Raw genomic sequence first — 20,452 nt, 5'->3', positions numbered from 1 at the left:
GTGCAGGGAGTAGACTCCAACAGAAGCCATCAGTGCTCCACTTATATCCTTTCATATCACTACCATGTTTTTGCACACTCATCAATGTGTTTTCACTCCCAGAAACCAGTTCCTTAGAGAGCTGCACTCAAGTTGTCAGAAGGAAGCTCTCTTGTGCATGGAAGTTCAGAAGTGCCTGGGAATCTCCCTCCTTCTCTGAAAACCTCTAAACAAATGACTGACAGCTATGGAATATAAACATTCAAGTTCTCTTGCTCTGATGGGGGCAACACTGAGAGGTAATGCACAGCTTTTTCAGTGCTCCACTAAGGACCAGAAGTTATCTTCCTGGAACTGTGCTGACATGACACCTTGTTTGGCCCTTCTCTCTTCTTGGGAAGCTGTGGCATCCCCCCACCCCCACCCCCATCAATTCCTGCAGCCACAGCTTTCAGTTCGTTGGAATGTTTATTCACCTCCATGGTAGAAGCATTACTACCAACCCAACACACACACAAACACACACTGACACAAACACACACTCACACCCACACACGCATACACACAGGGGCAACTAGAATCCCTAGATCCACCAATCCTAAAATTGCAATGATGGGAATCACAGATTCCCCAAGTTGGTTCTCTGGGAATAATGCAAGTAGGGATTACTCCTATGTCTACTCATTGATTCCTGGGCCCATATATTCTACCTTATTAGTTAAATGGACATTGGTTAAGTTACATTATGAATGTCAAAGGTCAGTACTCAACTCCATAAATATCATCTCCAAACTTATGCTTAACTTCACCTCTTAGAGACTTTTGCAACATTTTCTCAGACCATGACTCTGATTGATGTGGTATTTAGCATGCAGCACTTGGCTTCATTTTCTCACATCCTTCACCATAAAGTGGATTTCCTTGCCTGAGGTGGTATAATAAGGAATCCATATTGGTTTATCTGTAAACTCACAAGTAGTGATCCTACCTTAGATACTGCAGGCAGAAAGGGCAAACTTTTATTTTGGAATTGTGTCAACCCTGCCCAGGAACAACTGCTGCCCTTTTTGGAAATGGTTCAAAATAATCAATTTGCAACCAAGTGGCTGATTGGTTTCCTCAAGAGAGTGTCATATTGAGAGGCCAGCGTTGGTCTCTGGAGATGACAGAATGGTTATTACACATTAGCAGTAGCTAGATCAGCCTTGGTGAGAGAGAGTCCACGCTCTTGGGCTTGCCAACAACTACCATGCCACAATGGCCACTTCCATCACAGGCCGATTGTGCATGCATAGAGTTGGCTAAGGGTAGACCTTACTAACATCCATTGAGCAAGTCATCCTGTCCACCTCTTCAGAGGGTATCGTCTTATGGGCAGTAATGTGAGATAACAATTCACACACTTTCTTCCCACTCCCGTGTGTTTATCTACGTGACTCTTTTCCAAACCAGAGAAATCATTACAATCAAGACAAGCATCTGTTCAATGCTTTTCCTTGATTCTCACTCAAGTACAGTGACCTCCTCACTTTTTCTTTTAGCCCAGGGTATCACAAACCTTCCCTTATACCTCCCCTCTGGCTCTCGTTAAACCCTGGGTGCCAATTTTTGTCCATTCCTTTATTCTTGTCCACATTATGAAAGTATATTCTTAAATAAATTCTTATCATTTGAATAACTGGCATGGATTCTGTTTCACTGATATGGTGATATTTTGACAAGCATTTCTAGGGAAGAGTGTTCTGGACAGTGGTTGTACCAGGTTCAAAGACCCTGAAGTTATAGCTCACCTGGGTGTTTGAGTAACAGGAAGGCTGATATGGCTGAATGGAGTAACCAAGAGACCGGACAGTAGAAGGTGAAGCCAGAGAAGAAGTGGAGTGTGGTCACTCATTAATCCTGGCACACATTCCCATTGTGTCCAAAATCCAGCACGGAATTATGCTGAACACATCAGCCTAAACAGTCACTGATCTAAGTTGTCATGTGACCTGAGACTTTTCTGCTCTAGCATCAAAATCGGTGGTCTCCATCCTAGGGCCCACTGGCAAAACCTGGCCCACCCACCTGATTTTGTGAATAGTGTTATTAGAACACAGCCATAACCATGCATTTACAAATTTTCTGATTGTTTTTAGCTGTAAGGACAGAGTTGAGTAGTTTTGACAGAGACAGTATGGCCCACAAAGTATAAAATATACTATCTAGCCCTGTTCAAGAAAAGTTGCCTAACCACAGAATAAATCACAAAAGTATGCAATCCTTTCTCAGCACCAAGGACCTAAAAGGTATTATAGGATTTCGTAAATTTGCCCTGGACCTCAATTTTATGCCTTATGCTTAAGGTCCTGATTTAGTAAAGGGATCAGCACAATATTCCTGTAATGAAGAATGTCCTACATTCACCTCTCAAATGCTGTCTACCAGCTGACATTTCTGAAGAGACTCAGTTTCTACCTGGGGTGTTGCATTCTTGGCAAATACCTTCCCCTCCTAGAGTACACTACTCTCTGATCCTCTTAGTATTTTCTGACTGATTGTCTGGAATGCAAACTTTTGCTAAGCTTTTGCATTCAAGGCTTGGATTTTCAAAAGGGCAGCATCTACTCCTACAGTTCTTTCTGCTCTCTAGGGTGATCTCTTGGAATTTCCCACTCTGCCTTGTTCTGTGATGGGTAATCAGACAAGGTCCCAAGGTACAGCAGGGAATTGAGTCTGTTTTGTTTAAAGACATTATTCAGTTCCTATAAAAAGGTCTTATTAGAGAACAACTTTATAATTAATGCATTCTTGACTAGTTAATCAAGTTGAGAAATTTGCATGCAAATGTGTTTTCTGGTTACTGTCTTGGCTACTCATGGAGCTTTATTTCTTAAAAACTTTCCATTTTTAACAGGCCTACCCAAGGGTACTATTAATGGAAACCACAGCTCCTTTGTTAATTGTAAAGGCCTCGGAGGAAATCTTAGTGACGGTTATATTTGACTCACTCATAAATAACACACTAAAAACAAGGAAGTTGAGCCATCATCTATGGCTGTAGAAGGAACACAAACAGTCTCTGTTTGTTTTCTATCTGTGGGCTTATATAACAATTCTATCATCATAATCAACTATAATTATCATCCCCCCCAAAACCATAATTTTATTCAGTTTTAGAAAATGGAAGCAGTTGAATTATTTCACCCCCAATTTGAAATCATGTTGATCTTACTCTAAACCCTATATTTACAGTGATATCAATCCTTAGATAGACAGATAGATAGATAGACAGATATGAATAGATGTATAATAATACCATTAATCTGAAATAGGTTTAACAATTAAAGAGCTGACTGGTAAAAGTGTTGCCAGGACTCTGTGAGAAATCAAGAAAATCATACTTTGTAAAACTTTACTTTATGTAGTTATTGGCTTCAGTCTGAACAATTTCCACAAATACTATGTGGTTTTGCATCTTTAAAATAAAATATTTGCTTTGCAAACATAGCAATAAAATTATAAGACTCTTCAAACATTTACAGTTGAATTGTACTACAAAAGCTGTTTGCATAGGCATTTTGATTTGTCACATATTAGATAAAAGATATTCTTATAGCTAAAAGTTTTTTATTAAATAGTTTAATTAAAGCCAAATATGTTGTCTCCATAAATTGGCGTAATAGCTAAGGGAGAATAATACTACTAAGATGTTTCTTTTCCTAGTTGCCTCTATAACTGCAAACGGAAAAAACACACAATCATACTACATGTATAAGAATGTTCTTTCATGAACTATAAAAATGTATATCACTATTACAAGGTGTTAATAATAGGGTGGTATATGGGAAAATACACCTAATATAAACTATGGACAATAGTTAGCAGTAATATTTTAATATTCTTTCATCAATTCTAATACAGGTACCACATCAATGCAAAGTGTCAACAATAGGGGGGTATATAAGAACGTTGTTTTTCTTATGTGACTTTTATGTAAACCTAAAACTTCATTAATTAAAAAAATAATAATTAAATAAAGCATTACGTGAAGTGCTTGATGCTAAGATGATAAAAATTGATAGTTTGAGCTTTTATAGAATACCTAAATCCTCTCATGCATGCTGTGAATTTATTAGTTTTTTTTGTTTGTTTGTTTGTTTTTTCCAGTTTGGAAAATGATTTAAGTTTCTCCCTGAATGGAATATTGCAATAACAACAAAATATAAACTCCAAAAAAGGGTCTTTTCAATGCCAATATTGTTTGATTTTAGAAATCCTTTTATATTCTTTGCTATTCAAGGAGAAAGTTAAGGGATTAGGGAATGATGAACAATAGCAAATGAAAAATATTTTTGTAAATGGTGAACTTTGCTTTGAGATATTTCTAAAGTTCTTTAAAGAATGGTGTAAAATGAATGTTAACTTTTTACCCATTTGCAGATATTTACATATTTATGTGAATATGTAGAGTTTATGCATTTATGTTGAATTGATTGTTGGTCAAGTACTTTACATGCATCATTTTTTCATTTAATTGATAATTTGTTGTTTGAAAATGAACACTAGGGCCCGCATTTTACTGATAGGAAAACTAAGGTTTGACGGAATCTAAGGAAATTGGTTAAAGTAAAAAAACAGTACCCATATACAGAAAATCCTTAAAAATCCACAACAAAACTGCTAGAACTAATAAATGAATTCAGCAAAGTGGTGGGGTACAAGAGCAACATCAAAAAAGACAGAAGTGTTTCTATGCATATGCAATGAACAATTGGAAGAAGAAATGAAGAAAAAAATTCTATTTACAATAGCAACTAAAAGAATCAAATATCTAGAATAAAAGTAACCAAGGATATAAATGGACTTGTACACAGAATACTACAAAACATTGCTAAAAGAAATCAAAGAAGACCTAAATAGATAGAAAGACATTCCATGTTCATGTATTGGAAGACTAAGTATTGCTAAGATGTCAATAACACTCAGAGCAATTTATAGATTCAATGCTATCCTAATCATAAACCTAAGTACCTTCTTTGCAGAAATGGAAAAGCCAGCCATCAAATTTATATGGAAAGGTAAGAGGCCTTGAATAGCTAAAGCCATTTTGAAAAAGGGGAATGAACTTGGAGGACTCATACTTTCCAATCTTAAAACTTACTACAAACTTACAGTAATCAAAATGGCCTGGTATTGGCACAAGGACAGACATATAGACCAATGGAATAGAATTGAGAGCTCAGAAATCAACCACCATATTTATGGCCAAGTGACTTTTTAAAGCAGTTTTATTGAAATATATTCACAGACCACACAACCCATCAAAAATATACAATTGATGGCTTTTAGTATAATGACAGAGCTGTTCATTCACCACAATCAATTTTAGAACATTTTCATTATTCTAAAAAGAAAAACCCCTTACCCCTTAGCAGCCATCTCTCAATGCCTCTATTGTTTCTCAGCCCTACATAACCACTAAGGTAATTCTGTCTCTATACATTTATTTATATTTATATTTTATATAAATTGCATCATACAAATACATAGTACATTGTGCCTGGTTTATTTCACTTCACATAATGCTTTTTTTAATTATTATTTTTTTAATTAATGAAGTTTTAGGTTTACATAAAAGTCACATAAGAAAAACAACGTTCTTATATACCCCCCTATTGTTGACACTTTGCATTGATGTGGTACCTGTATTAGAATTGATGAAAGAATATTAAAATATTACTGCTAACTATTGTCCATAGTTTATATTAGGTGTATTTTCCCATATACCATCCTATTATTAACACCTTGTAATAGTGATATACATTTTTATAATTCATGAAAGAACATTCTTATACATGTAGTATGATTGTGTGTTTTTTCCGTTTGATTTTTGTTAACGTGGTGTATTACATTAATTTTCTTGTGTTGAACCATCCTTGCATTCCTGGGATCAAACCCACTTGATCATAGTGTATAATTCTTTTAAAGTGCTGTTGAATTTGATTTGCAAGTATTTTGTTGAGGATTTTGCATCTATATTCATTAGATAAATTGGTCTGTAATTTTCTTTTCATGTATTGTGTTTATCTGACTTTGGTCTTTGTGTGATGCTGGCTTCATAGAATGATTTAGGTAGTGTTCCCTCCTTGTGCCAGTTTGGATATATTATGTCCCCCCAAAAGCCGTGTTTTAATCTAATCTTCTGGGACATTTGGATTAGGCTGTTTCCATGGAAATGCAACTCAGCCAACTGTACATGAGACATTTTGACTAGATATTTCCATGGAAGTATGGCCCTGCCCATTCAGGGTGGGTCTTAATTAGATCACTGGAGTCCTTTAAGAGGAACCGGAGCTGACAGAGATGCTTGGAGATGCTTGGAGTTGTGGACAGAAGGATGTTTGGATATGGTAGGCTAAGAGATGAAACCCAAAGTTTGCTCTGGAAAAATACAGGCACTAACCACATGCCTTCCTAGCTGACATAAGTATTTTGGATGCTATTGGCTATTCTTCAGTGAAGGTATCCTCTTGCTGATGCCTTAGTCTGGACACTTTTATGGCCTGAAGACTGTAACTTTGTAACTTAATAAATCCCCTTTGTAAAAGCTAGTTCATTTCTGATAGTTTGCGTAATGGCAGCATTAGCAAACCAGGACAGATTTTGGTACCAGAAGTGGGTTGCTGCTGAGTTTCCAGATACCAAACATGTTGGGACAGCTGTTTAAATGGATGAGGGGAACATTCTGGAAGAATTGTGAGCAGCTTTATAGAAAAGGCCTAGATTGCTTTGAAGAGACTGTTGGTAGAAATATGGACTCTAAAGATACTTCTGATAAGGCCTTAAACTGAAATGATGAACAGGCCATTGCCAACTGGAAGAAAGGTGATCCTTGTTTTAAAGTGACAGAGAATTTGGCAAAACTGAGTCCTGGTGTCAGATGGAAGACAGAATTTGAAAGCAATGAGATGGGATACTTAGCTAAACAGATCTCCAAGCTAAATATGGAAAATGCAGACTGGTTTCTTCTTGTAGCTTATAATAAATTGTAAGAGGAAAGAGATAAGCTGAGAACTGAACTTGTGGGGAAAAACAAACCAGATGTTGATGGTCTAGAAAACTCTGGGCTTCCAGAAAGTGAAACCACAGAGGGTACAACCCCACATGAGGATTTAACAAAACCTGGAACCAGTCAGCCATTTGAGTACAAGCCAGGATTGGAGATGGAGTTTTCTAGGAAGGATTTGTGGAAAGTCCTATTGTCTGACATTTTTGATCCCCCTATGCTTCACGCCAAGCCAACAAATTTTTGACAAGATATGTATAAGTGGAAACACTGCCAGTCTGGACTAAAAGGGACAGAAAAGGTACAGAATGAAGGAAAAATTTCTTCAGAGAAGGAAGAACCATGGGAGCCAAGTTCTGAAGCCAAGAAATACTGGGCAAGGAGAGCAGAGCAACCCATGCACATGGAAAGGGTGAGTTTACCTTGGAGGCAGAGGACAGACCTTCCATCTCAAAGCTCAGGAAGAGTGCTGCCACCCCAGGCCTCAGAGAGGGTGGAGCACATTCCCTGAGGATTGGTAACTGCCTGGCTACCACCTGACTGTTTGGACAGGGGAGAGCCTTTGCCCTGAGAGGCAGAGTCCAGGTGGTGCCCAGATGCTTGAGAAGGATGAGGCCAGGAAGAAGGTGGTCTCCCCAATGCATGGGTATGTTGAAGCAATCACCCCAGCATTTGGAGGGAAAAGAGCTGTTACATAAGCCTTTGAAAAGGGTGGCACAGCTGCTCTCTTGAGCCTCAAGGCTACAACATCATTCTATAGATGGCTCTCAGACTTTGAAATCTAATCAAGTATGCTCTGCAAGTTTTAGGAACTGTTTTGGATCTTTGACCCCTGTTTTTCTTTCAATTTCTTCCTATGGCAATGGGAACATTTATCCTATGATTCTCTGTCCATTGTGTATTGGCAGCAGATAACTTGTTCTGAGTTTCACAGGTCCATAGGCAGAGAATAATGTTCAGAGATGCTAAGCTAAGAGATGTAACCCAGAGTTTGCCCTGCAGAAGTGCAGACACCAGCCACATGCCTTCCTAGCTGACAGAGGAGTTGCAGATGCCATCGACCATTCTTCAGTGAAGGTACCCTCTTGTTGATGCCTTCATTTGTAAACTTATGACTTAGGACTGTAACTTTGTAACTTAATAAATCCCCTTTATGAAATCCAATCCATTTCTGATATTTTGCATAATGGCAGCAGTAGCAAACTGGAGCAAACCTCTTCAACTTTTTGGAAAAGTTTGAACCAGATTGGCATTAATTCTTGGAATGATTGGTAGAATTCACTAGTGAAGCTATCTGGTCCTGAACATTTCCTTGTTAGGAGGTATATTAGTATTCTCTAGGAAACAGAACCAACAGGAGATATCTGTAAATATGAGATTTTATAAAAGTATCTCACACAACTGTGGGGATGCTTGAGTCCAAATTCCACAGGGCAGGATGCATGAGTCCAAATTCCACAGGGCAGGCAGCAAGCTGGCAACTCCAATGAAAGTCTTTGATGAACTTCCCAGGAGAGGCTGGCTGGCTGAAGAAGAAGGGAAAGTTCTCTCCCTTCTCCCTTGGAGTCTTCAATTGATTGGATTAACTCCAGCTGATTGAATTCTCTCATTGCAGAAGACACACCCTTCATTGACGTGATCACACACAGATGCAGTCAATTGACTGCTGATTTAATAAAACAGCCTTCTCATTTGTTAACCAGCCACAAATATCTTTGCAGTAATGGTTAGGTCAGAGTTTGCTTGACCAGACACCTGGGTACTGTCACCTGGTCAAATTGACACATGAACCTAATCATCACAGGAGGTTTCTGATGACTGATTCAATCTCTTTACCATTATTGTTCTGTTGAGGCCTTAATTTCTTCTTGGGTCAGTGTATTTCTTGAGTCATGTGTTTTAGGAATTTGTGCATTCATCTAAGTTGTCTAATTTGTTGGAATACATTTGGCAATATTATTCTCTTATCATCTTTTTTTTTTTTCCTATGGGGTCAGTAATAATGTCCTTCCTCCCATTTCTCATTTTATTTATTTGTGTCTTCTCTCTTATTTCTTTGTCAGTCTAGCTAATAGCTTGCCAATTTTATTCATCTTCTCAAACAACCAACTTTTTGGTTTGTTAACTCTATTGTGCTTTTCTGTCAATTTCATTTATTTTTTTTTTCTCAAATCATTGTTATTTCTTTCCTTCTGCTTACTTTGGGATTAGTTTTCTGTTCTTTTTCTAGTTTCTCCAGGTGTGCAACTAGTCTTTGACTTTAGCTCTTTCTTCTTTTTGAATGTAGGTGTTTAGGGATATAAGTTACTCTCTCAGCACTGCTTTCAATGTATCTGATAACTTTTGATATGTTGTATTCTCATTTTCATTTGTCTCAAGGTATTTAATAATTTATCTTAAAATGTATACTTTGACCGACTGATTGTTGAAGAGTGTGTTGCTTGACTTCCAGATATTTGTGAATTTTCCAATTCTCCAACTATTATTGATTTCCAGTTTCATTCCATTATGATCAGAGAAAGTGCTTTGTATAATTTCAATTTTAAAAACTTATTGAGAATGTTTTGCAACACAACATGTGGTCTATCCTGGAGGATGATCAATGAGCATTTAAGAAGAATATATATCCTGCTGTTTTGGGGTGCAATGTTCTCTATATATCTCTTAGGCATAGCTCATTGATCATCCTATTCAAGGTCTCTTTTTCCTTGTTTATCCTCTGTCTAGATATTCTATCTATTGGTGAAAGCAGTAGATTGACATCTCCAACTATTATTGCAGATATGTCTATCTCTCCCTGCCAGTTTTTGCCTCATGAATTTTGGGGCACCATGGTTATGTGCATAAACTTATGATTGTTATTTCTTCTTGGTGGATTGCTCCTTTTATTGGTATATTGTGTCCTCCTTTATCTCTTATAACAGTTTTACATTTAAAGACTATTTTCCTGATATTGGCTCTTTTTTTGGTTACTGTTAGTGTGGAATTATCTTTTTCCAATCATTCATTTTCAACCTAGTTGTGTGTGTGGGTCTAAGGTGAGTCTCTTGCAGACAGCATAATGATTGGATCATACTTTTTTTATCCATTCTGTCAGTCTGTGTCTTTCATTTGGGGAGTTAAATCCATTAACATTCAATGATATTACTCTAAAGGCAGTACTTACTTCAACCATTTTATCCTTTTGTTTTTATATGTCATATATTATTTTTACCTTTTAGTTACCCTTACTGATGATAGTCTTTTTTACACTCTAGTCCAAGCCTCTTCTCCTGTCTTTTCCATTCAACCTACAGGTTTCCCTTTAGTATTTCTTGTAGGATAGGTCTCTTGTTGATGAACTCTCTCAGTTTCTGTTTATCTGTGAAAATTTTAAACTCTTTCTCATTTTTGGAGGACATATTGCTGGATAAAGAATTCTTGACTGCAGTTTTTCTCTTTCAGTACTTTAAATATATCACACCACTGCCTTCTTGCCTCCATGGTTTCTAATGAAAATTGGAACTTGGTCTTATTGTGGCTCTCTTGTACATGACAAATCACTTTTCTCTTGCTCCTTTCAGCATTCTTAAGATTCTTGTTCCTCAAAGGATTTATTATGAAAGTAAAACAACAACATACAGAATAGGAGAAAATCTTTGGAAACCACAAATCTGATAACAGATTAATATCCATAATATAAAATCTGGATATATATGTGTGTGTGTATGTATATATATATATACACACACATACACACACACTCACACCACACATATATATATGATGTATAACTCCTTCCACTTTACAACAAAAAGACACAGACAAACAACCAAATTTAAAAGTGGGCAAAAGATTTTAACAGACATCTTTCCAAAGAAGATATACAAATGGTCCAACAAGTATATGAAATGATGCTCATCATCATTAGCCATCAGGGAAATGTGAATCAAAACCACAATGAGATAGCATTCCAGACCCATTAGAGTGGCTGCTATTAAAAAATAGAAATTAACTAGTGTTGGAGCAGATGCAGAGAAATAGGAACACTCATTCATTGCAGGTGGCAATGTAAAATTGTTCCGCCACTGAGGAAGACAGCTTGATAGTTCCTCAGATTGCTAAGTATAAAACTACCATATGTCCCAGTAATCTCACTGATTGGCATTTACCTAAAAGAATTGAAAGCAGGACCTCAAACAGATATTTTCAAACCAATGTTCATAGTGGCATTACTCACAATAGCCAAAAGATAGAAACAACACATGTCCAACAACTGATGAATGGATAAACTGTGGTATAATCACACAATGGAATATTATTCAGCCATAAAAAGTAATGAAGTCCTGATACATGTGACAACATGGATGAACCTTGAAGACATTGTGTTGAGTAAAATAAGCCAGGCACAAAAGGACTAATATTGTATGATTTAACTCATTTGAAGCAATTAGATAAGTAAACTGATAGAGTCAGAATCTAGAATATAGTTTACCAGGGGACAGCATGGGGATAGGGAATGGAAAGTTAAGGCTTAAATTATATGTGGTTACTATTGGGAATGATGGAAATAATTTGGTAACAGATGGTGTTAATGATAACACAACATTGTGAATGCAATTAACAGTACTGAAATATATATATGAATGTGATTAAAGGATAAATGTTAGATTGGGTACATGGTAACAGATAAAAGTTTTTTAAATATCCATGGAAATACACTACACAAACAGTTTGCCCTAAGTTAAACCATGGACTTTAATTAATAGTACAATTATAAATACGTGCTATCATCAATTGTAACAAGTATTCTACACAAATGCAAGGTAGGGTGAAATATGGGAATCCTATAGTTTATTCGTGATTCTTTTTTGTAGACTCACAACTTCTCTAATAAAGAAAGAAAAAAGTAGTTGATGCTGACACAAAGGGGTAGGACTCTAAAGCCCAGGCCCTTTCTCACACACAAGAATACATATTAAGTAATTTTATCTGAATTTTTAAAATGTGGGCATGAAATGCAGAGTATATAATATTTTCTTTCATTTCTTAACATATTTGAAATTGAGAATATGATGGTAAAAGAGAAACTTGATGTTTTCAGTTTCTTTTATAATCCCTGACCTGGTTCCACTATACAAACAATTTGAATTTGCCAGCATGTTGCACAGTTAGTAATTACATTTTGAAACAGCTCATTTTACCTGAAATCTACATTATGCAAAGAACATTTTCATAAAAGGAAGTAGATATTAATGGATAAGCTTTACAGAAATTTTCATCTCTCTCTTAACAATGAATATTACTGTCCTTATAATTTGCACTTCTCAGTCATCCCTTTGTTGTTGTCATAATTGGTCTAATGAATTTCTAAAAATAAGTGAAAGTCTAATTTGATCCGGTGCTCATGAACAATCCACTCATTCACATCTAAATTACTGACCTGATTTGAAGACGAAGCATGCCAAAATGAAGTCATGGTTTTCTGTTAAGTGTTTTGCCTCAGTGAAGGCTTTTGAATGGCCTGTTCTTAGGATTTGGACTGGGGATTTCCAGTGACAAAAACACCACAAACTTATTTAAAAAGAAAGAAACTTAAGATTGGAATATAATCTGAATCATCAACCAGTTCGGTTCATTTTACTCACTGTCTTACTGTCTCCTTGGGTTTCAGTAACTTAGGGATATGGAAGAATATTCTGCAGGTAATAAAATTAAGCATTTAAAGTACTGCTCAGCTGAGAAAAGAGCATTGTCTCTGAATGTCTACTACTACTCATCTCAGAAATATTCACCCAAATATTCTATATTTTTTCATATCCACCCAAATATTCCAAATTCTCCATTAAAGATATTGTTTCCTTATTATCATTCCTGAGAAAATATATCCATAGACACAGCTCAACTATATTGTATACTACTATTTGGAATCTAAAACAAGAATCATCTTACCATTGCTAAAGTAAGCTACTGTTTCTACATAATGAAAAAAATTTTCCCTACAGTTTTCTAAAAGTAAATTGCTGTCCTTATAATTTGCACTCAACATGGTATTGAAATTTTCTACACTGGAACCTGTTAATGACTTTAGAAAGAAGGACCATTTTATTTTGTTAAGATACCATTCCTTTTTGGAGTGTGTGTGTGTATGTGTGTGTGCGTGTGTATGTTTGTGAAAGGGGGGTTGTAATTCATAATCTAATTCTAAGGATCTAAAGAGTGATTTATCCCAGTTGATCTATAGTTTTCTTGGTTACACTGAATGGTGAATGAAAGCAACAACAACAAAAAAGTCTTTAATTCCATATTTTATATTTGGCCATTGTGCTAGTTTTGAAGCTTTTATGTACCCCCAGAAAAGGCCTTGTTACTTTAATCCTTTCCTGTGGCTGCAGACCTGTTGTGGGTGGAACCTTTTGGTTAGGTTATTTTAAATTGAGATGTGACCCAGCCCTTTCAAGGTGGGTCTTAATCCTTTTACTAGAGTCCTTTGTGAAAAGATAAAGGACAGAAAAATCTGAGAGAGCTTACAGAGAAAAAGCCCAGGAGATGCTAAGAGAGGACCCACAGAAACTCAGAGAGGAAGCCACTGGAACCAAAAGCTGAAAGCAATGAATCCCGAGAGCAAAAGACCAGCAGATGGTGGCCATGTGCCTTCCCACGTGACAGAAGTGTATCAGATGCTGGCAGCCTTTCTTCAGAGTCCGGATATCACCTTGTTGAAGCCTTAATTTGGACATTTTCATGGCATTAGAACTCTAAATTGTAAGTTAACAAATCCCCATTGTTAAAGCAAACCCATTTCTGGAATATTTGTATTCTAGCAGCTTTAGCAAACTGAAACAGCCACCAGTAATGGGTATAATTTATTTTGTTTTTTATGAATAGTCATTCTACCAGGGTAAAATGATAAGGATGCATTAAGTGTTTTAACTCAGATAAAATGTTTTCAAATTCCTGGCACTAGCTAGGGTTAAGTCATCAATTTCCAGAATCAGATCATGAAATTTCTTTGTCTATATGACACACACCACCAATACCCCCAAGGATGGAAAATGTTAAAAGTGATGGTTGGAGAGAGAGCATTATTAAAAATAAATGAAGAATTTCATTTTGCCATCTGTGGAAAGAAGAAAAACCCACATTTCCTTCTTTATCAGTTAAAACTTGTTTCTAATGAACATATTCCAATGATTAAAGACTTTAATAACAATGTAGGTTTTCTTTTAAAAGGATCTTCTCTCATTAATGTGAATTCTCCCAGGGTACCATGCAAGCTAGGAAAAGTCAACTTCCATGAAAACACATTGGAGAAAAATGTTTCTGGAATGGCAGGAAGAGAACATCTAAAAACACTTCTCCATTAAAATAATGAGAGAACCGGCAAAATTGTCAAAATCAAATTTTTGGAGTTTTTAAAATTAACTAAAATCTTGCAAGAATCAGTAATATTTATTCAAGGAAAAAAGCTGCCTCCAAGTAAGAAAAGTAAGCTTCCTAGCATTTTAACATGCCCTAATCCCATTTGCTTCTCCCTAGCTATGCAGTAGCCTTGAAATCAGGAGCCCAGCAGCCACTGGTGGGTTCATATGGATTTGGAGCTCATCCAAAATCTACTCCCAAGAAAATTGTCACAATGTGTCTGATCTGAAAGCATAGAAGGAAAGCTCCATTCACAGAGCCTGTTTTTCTTTGACCTTACTCAGAACTTGCTAAGAGGAAAACATCCTGTTCTCAGGGAATTTATTGAAAACAACTAGTGGCAATTGTTTAACATTGCAGCACCTTGGGGCAGTGATACCAGATGGGTTGAACAAGGGGCTGGCCAAACATTTTAAAAGAAATCTGGGGAATGAAAGGCCCACAAAAGTGTTTGTACCCTTCCAACATATCCCTGGGAGTCTACAAGTTTATAACCATGGGCAAGGATGTGCACATACACAGAAAAGTTCTAAGACTCTAATTTCACACCTGTGTCTGACCTTTACTTCTGAGCAAGTAGGAAGTGAAGGCTAAAGGCAGAGTGTGAACCATATTGCAGAGCTTTGAAGATATGCTCTGATACATACACGAAACCCCTCAGCAGAGGCTAAGAGACTTCTTGCTACAAGGCATTTAATAGAAACTTTGCCCAGTCATTAGATGATCACTAAACATACAGGACAAGATCTTTACTGACTACACGTGACAAGGAATGTAGACTTTACAGAATTAGTTTAGAAAAGTCATTAGATTATCAACAGCAACTACAACACTACAGCAACAACAAAAAACAAAACGAACAAGCCCTATGGAGAAGGAGAAATCTGACTTCAAGCATGGTCACATTATATTACTAAAAATTTCCAATTTTCAGCAAATGTTATGAGGAAAGTGAAGAAACAGCAAAGTATAGCATTATATATGATAAAAGCAGTTAATACAAACTCCCTGGGGAAGCCAAAGCATTAGAATTACTAATCCAAGACTTAAAATCAAATTATAAATATCTTCAAAGACCTAAAGAAACATATCTAGTGAATTAGAAAAGTATGACAAAAATGCCTCAACATGCAAAGATTATCAGTAAAGATACAGAAATTATAGAAAGAACAAAATGGATTTTATATAAATAAACAATGTAACTGTTGATAAAATCAATAGAGAGACTCAATATCAGATTTGAGCTGGCAAAAGAATTAGTGAACTTGAAGATAGGTCAATTAAAGTTATTCAGTCTCAGAAACAGAAAGAAAGAAAGAATGAAGAAAATGAGCAGATCCTCAGATACTGTTGACACCATAAAATTTATCAGTGTATGCATAAGGAAGTCCCAGAAGGACAGGTGACAGATGCAACGAGGCAGAAACAAATAATGATAGAAACCTTCCCAAATTGGATTAAAACCTGTAATCTATCCATATAAGAAGCTCAAGAAAACACATCATACTTAAATTGTAGAATGTCACAGTCAAAGAGAGAATCTTAATAACAAGAATGAAATATCTCATCATGAATAAGGGATATTCAATTAAGATTAACAGCTGATATCTCTTCAGAAACTATGGATCAGAAGGCAATGGGTAGAAATATTCAAAGTGATGAGGCTCAATTCATATGGGGCAATCTAAAAATGAATAGCTCTGCCTTTGGAATATGCAATGATGCTAACTTATTTCGTCTTTAGAGTATCATAGGGCCAAACTAGAGACTGGAGTTTTATGTGAAACCAATGGTTGATTAAACTGTCAATTATCCTGAGATAAACTCAGTGCAGCACAAGCCAACAAAGACTTTCTAGGAAGACTTAGACTACTGTTATGTGCTGGATTGTATCCCTCACATAGATAGGTTTAAGTGCTAACCCCCAGTCCCAAGAATGTGACCTTTTTTAGAAATAGGGTCTTCAAAGATGTTTATTAATTAAGATGAAACCAAACTGGATTACAGTGGGCCCTAATCCAGTATGACTGATGTCCTTATAAGAAGAGTGATATTTGGACACTGATAGACAGGGGTAAACACCATTTGGCAAATAAGGTAGAGAGTGATGAGTTGCAGCTACAAGTCAAGGGAAACCAAGAATTTCTGTCAAACGCCAGAAGTTAGAAGAGGCAAGGAAGGATTCTGACCTGTAGGTTTCAGAGTTAGCATGTTCCTGCCAACACCTTGATTTGGACTTCTAACCCCCAAAACTGTAAGACAATCAATTCTAGCCACCTAGTTTTCAGTATTTTTAATGGCATTCCTGGGAAACTAAACAATTAAAAATATGTAGTGAAATATACCTTCTTCCTCTTATGGGATGATGTGGTCCATTTCCATAAACTGAGGATACCAAACATATCCTTTAGTGGTCTGATAGCTTCCACTGAATTTGTAAAGAGAAGTCACAAACAAGTTGGAATCTGGACTTGGGCAAGCATTTAAGAATCATTTTGTGCCTGAGGAGTCCTCCTTCTTTCATCCTCTATGGCATCTTAGATTCATTTTCCTTGTGATCCCATAAATTACCACAGTTTTTATCACATTATCTAGATTCCTACCTATATATTCTACTTATGTAGATGTCTTTCCTAATCACTATACAGCAATTTCATTTCCTAAAGGCAGGAAAAATGGGGATTTTGCTCACTACTTATACCCTGCACCTAATACAATGCTTGGCATGTTACAGGTAATCAACAAATATTTACTTATTGACTAATCAATAGATTTAGGCAAATCTTAAGTTGATGTATATTGCTAAAAATGCAAATTAGTTGACAAAATATCAAAAAACACAAATAAATGTGATTTAAATTCATTAATATCATCACTCATATTTAACAGTAACTGGTTATGTTAATAGCAATGCTAAACTTTGCCAATGTATTTGTCTCCTCACAATTTCCTAGGTATGTTTTGATCAGACAGCCCTTATAATTCATATTAGAAGATTTGATTTATAGAATTTATTATTGGCTTGTAATCTCTACATTTTATAAAAAATAACTATAGACTGTAGTTATTTTTTATAAAATAATTTCAAATTTGAATTCAAATTATTCAGTTAAAATTTAGCCACAATTTTTATTAAAAACATAAGCATGGTAAGTGTGTTGGAAGCAACATTTTGAAACTTTAATCAACTTTATGACAAGGTAATAAGTATGGAGAAAATTTAAAGGCCGTAAGAGGGTCAAAATAAAAAGCTAAACTCCCTTTTACCCCTCTGGCTTAGCCACCACAAGAATTAACTACTACAACCAATTTAGTGTGTGTATTTTTCCATATGTGTTAGTGTGTGTTTATGGAACCTTCCAGAATAATTCTATACAAGCAAAATAATTTTATACAAATGTTTATATTCACTAAATTCTACTCTGGAACTTGCTCCCGAGCCTTCCCTTCATCAATTGAACACTGTATATTATCAATATTTATATAATTTTATATTGTTTGCATTATACTATTTTATATTATAAATTCAAATTATCTTTAATGACTGGATGCGACATTTGTTTCCAAACAATGCTTTTAATTTTAAAAATTGCATTATTAATAGCAATAGGAAAGTTGTGGGTAATAATATCTCAATAGTCTTTCTGAATCTACTTTTAATGGTTATTAATACAGCACCCTGCTATCTGTAGTATTGAAAATGTCATTGAAATAACTTGAAATTCTGCAATTAGTAGCCTCTTCTGAGGTTTCCTGAAAATTTGATCTTAATTTCATTGAATAAATAAATTAGATTTTCCAAACAACACAATTTCCATTTTACATACTTTTGCTGCCATATTGAAACACTCTCAAAGAAGTATCTGGAAATTTTCAGTTACTAAATTATTTATTATTTTTATGTTTTCCTATTTTCTTCCCTTCTTGATTTTGCAATCCCAGAGATTCTCTTAATTAAACTCTTTTATTCACTATAATTATACCTTCCTTTTTTATTAAAACTTCTTATTCCTTAATTTTCACCAAATAGTTACATCTAAAGTGGGTTTCATTGGAAATCAAAACCCTCAAACAGTGGAACAAATAAAAATGAACATACTACTCACCAATTATAGCTCTGATGGAAGGGAAAAGGTCAGAGGAAATGGAAAACATGAAACCAGCATACTTTCAAGGCTGAAATTCGGATAATGATTGTGTCAGGTCTCCTATTCATTTACAAGTGGAAAGAATGTTCTCCTACCACACAATACTGAGTAGAAGCCACAAACAGAGTACAGATGTACCTAGGAACAAATACATGCTTGTTACTTTAAATTTACTCGTATATATTCTAGTGTTCTTTGTCCCCTAATAGCCTTAAACTAGAGTTAATGTTTCATAACTGCAGTTACTGGCTTTAAAATGAACTGGTTGAGTTAGTCTTAATGTGTTAACAGTGATTTAAATGAAAAGTTTTTGAATAATCAATATTAAGTATTTACAGTGTGTGAGAGCTAGGTTAACTGTTTTATTAAAATGATAGCATTTAAGGCAATACACACAATGAATTATTTTACTGGCTGAATGGATTTATATTCTTAATACTGGATGATTTGTTGAAAAGAAAGGTGAGTATTTGTTAAGCTTTCACTTTATGGTTAAAAATTTATTTACTCCTCATCTGCAATGCATCATTTTTCCTGTGATTAAAGAAGAAAGCGCAGTTTAACCTAAAGATGGCATTTTAAATGATTGCTTTTAAGGATAGATGTGGATTTTTTCCCCCTTTGGACTCAAGTATTCATTGAATTAAAAAAAAAAACAAAGGAAAATATAACCTATGTGAAATTTTTGGCCTATACTTTCACACCTTTGGTAGGGTGTAATATTTATCACAAATGTTTACATTCAGATTGATCAGTGGATGTTATATAGCATCTTTCTGTGTCTATTAAACAGTATATTGACCCAAAGGGAAGGGTTTTTTAATGAGATATTTTAAATTAAAATCAAGTAACAAAATATGAATCTGCCAAAGAAAATAGTTTTATTATGGCCAAAAGTAGTTATTAAGGCCTGTTCAGAGGTATTAACAAACTACCTCTAATCCTATGTAAGTGTCTCACTGTGATTCTTCATCCAGCTTTTTCCATATTAATCAGGGAAGCAAAACCATCAAAAATATTTGAATAAGTGCTGATATGTTTTCTCTTTTAAATTTTCTTTTTCCAGAAAGTTATCATTCATTGAAGAGAAGAATAAACATTGGCTTCAACTCCATGTGATGTTGTTATTGTTGATAAAATTTATCCAATTCCAGAATAGAAAAATAAAATTCTCTATCCTGTCTTAAATCATGTTACTTTGATGACCCCTGCCTTGTTCTGCATTCTCTTTTTTAGGTGGATTTCTGTTCAGGACTGTTTTATTGGGTGCATTCTTAACAATTGCTTTGTATTCTTACTTTTGAGTCAATTAAGAACTTACTATGTGACAGGCAATATTCATCATCTTAAAATATTCATTCACAAGCAATGAACACACACTGAGAACTTACTAACTGCTAGGCAGATAGTCTATGTATTTACCACATACATATAAAAATGTAGTTGAGCTTCACAACAATCCAATGAAGTAGGTGCTATTATTTTTCCATTTTGCAGATGAGGAAACTGGGAGATAGATTAAATAACTTGCTCAAGTATGTGCAGCTATTAAGAGGGACAGCCTGATTTTAAACCCAGTCATACTGTCCCCAGGGTCTTCCTCTTCACCACCACATAGACAAGGTTTATATACAACTATTGAAACCCTGGAAATAAAATAGGAATTTAAATAAAATAGGAAAATAAAATAGGAAAAAAACACAGTAACCAATGATTTGAAAATTAGTAACTAAAGTAAGGAATGTACATATTGGAATATTTTGTAGCCATCAAATATGATGTATTTGAAAAATATTTAATGTTTTGGAAAGCATTTAAAACATAATGTTACATTAAAAAGTAAAAAGTCATATGCAATGTAATGCTGAATTTGTCC

The 20,452-nt window shown here is 35.3% G+C and overlaps 1 long non-coding RNA gene across 2 annotated transcripts in view; it reads right to left on the bottom strand.

Annotated features, from left to right (window-relative positions):
- Window positions 1-18,687, bottom strand: part of LOC119531564 — a 109,109-nt gene extending 90,422 nt beyond the window's left edge. For both annotated transcript variants that reach the window (XR_005216340.1, XR_005216339.1), the window contains exon 1: window positions 18,535-18,687. This is a non-coding gene — a long non-coding RNA (uncharacterized LOC119531564). The remainder of the gene's footprint in view (window positions 1-18,534) is intronic.
- Window positions 18,688-20,452: the final 1,765 nt, after the last annotated feature.

Source organism: Choloepus didactylus, chromosome 1, assembly GCF_015220235.1.
Source record: "Choloepus didactylus isolate mChoDid1 chromosome 1, mChoDid1.pri, whole genome shotgun sequence".
Lineage (NCBI taxonomy): Eukaryota > Metazoa > Chordata > Mammalia > Pilosa > Megalonychidae > Choloepus > Choloepus didactylus.
Note: the sequence above shows the minus strand (reverse complement) of the source record. Positions and strands in the feature narration are given on the sequence as shown.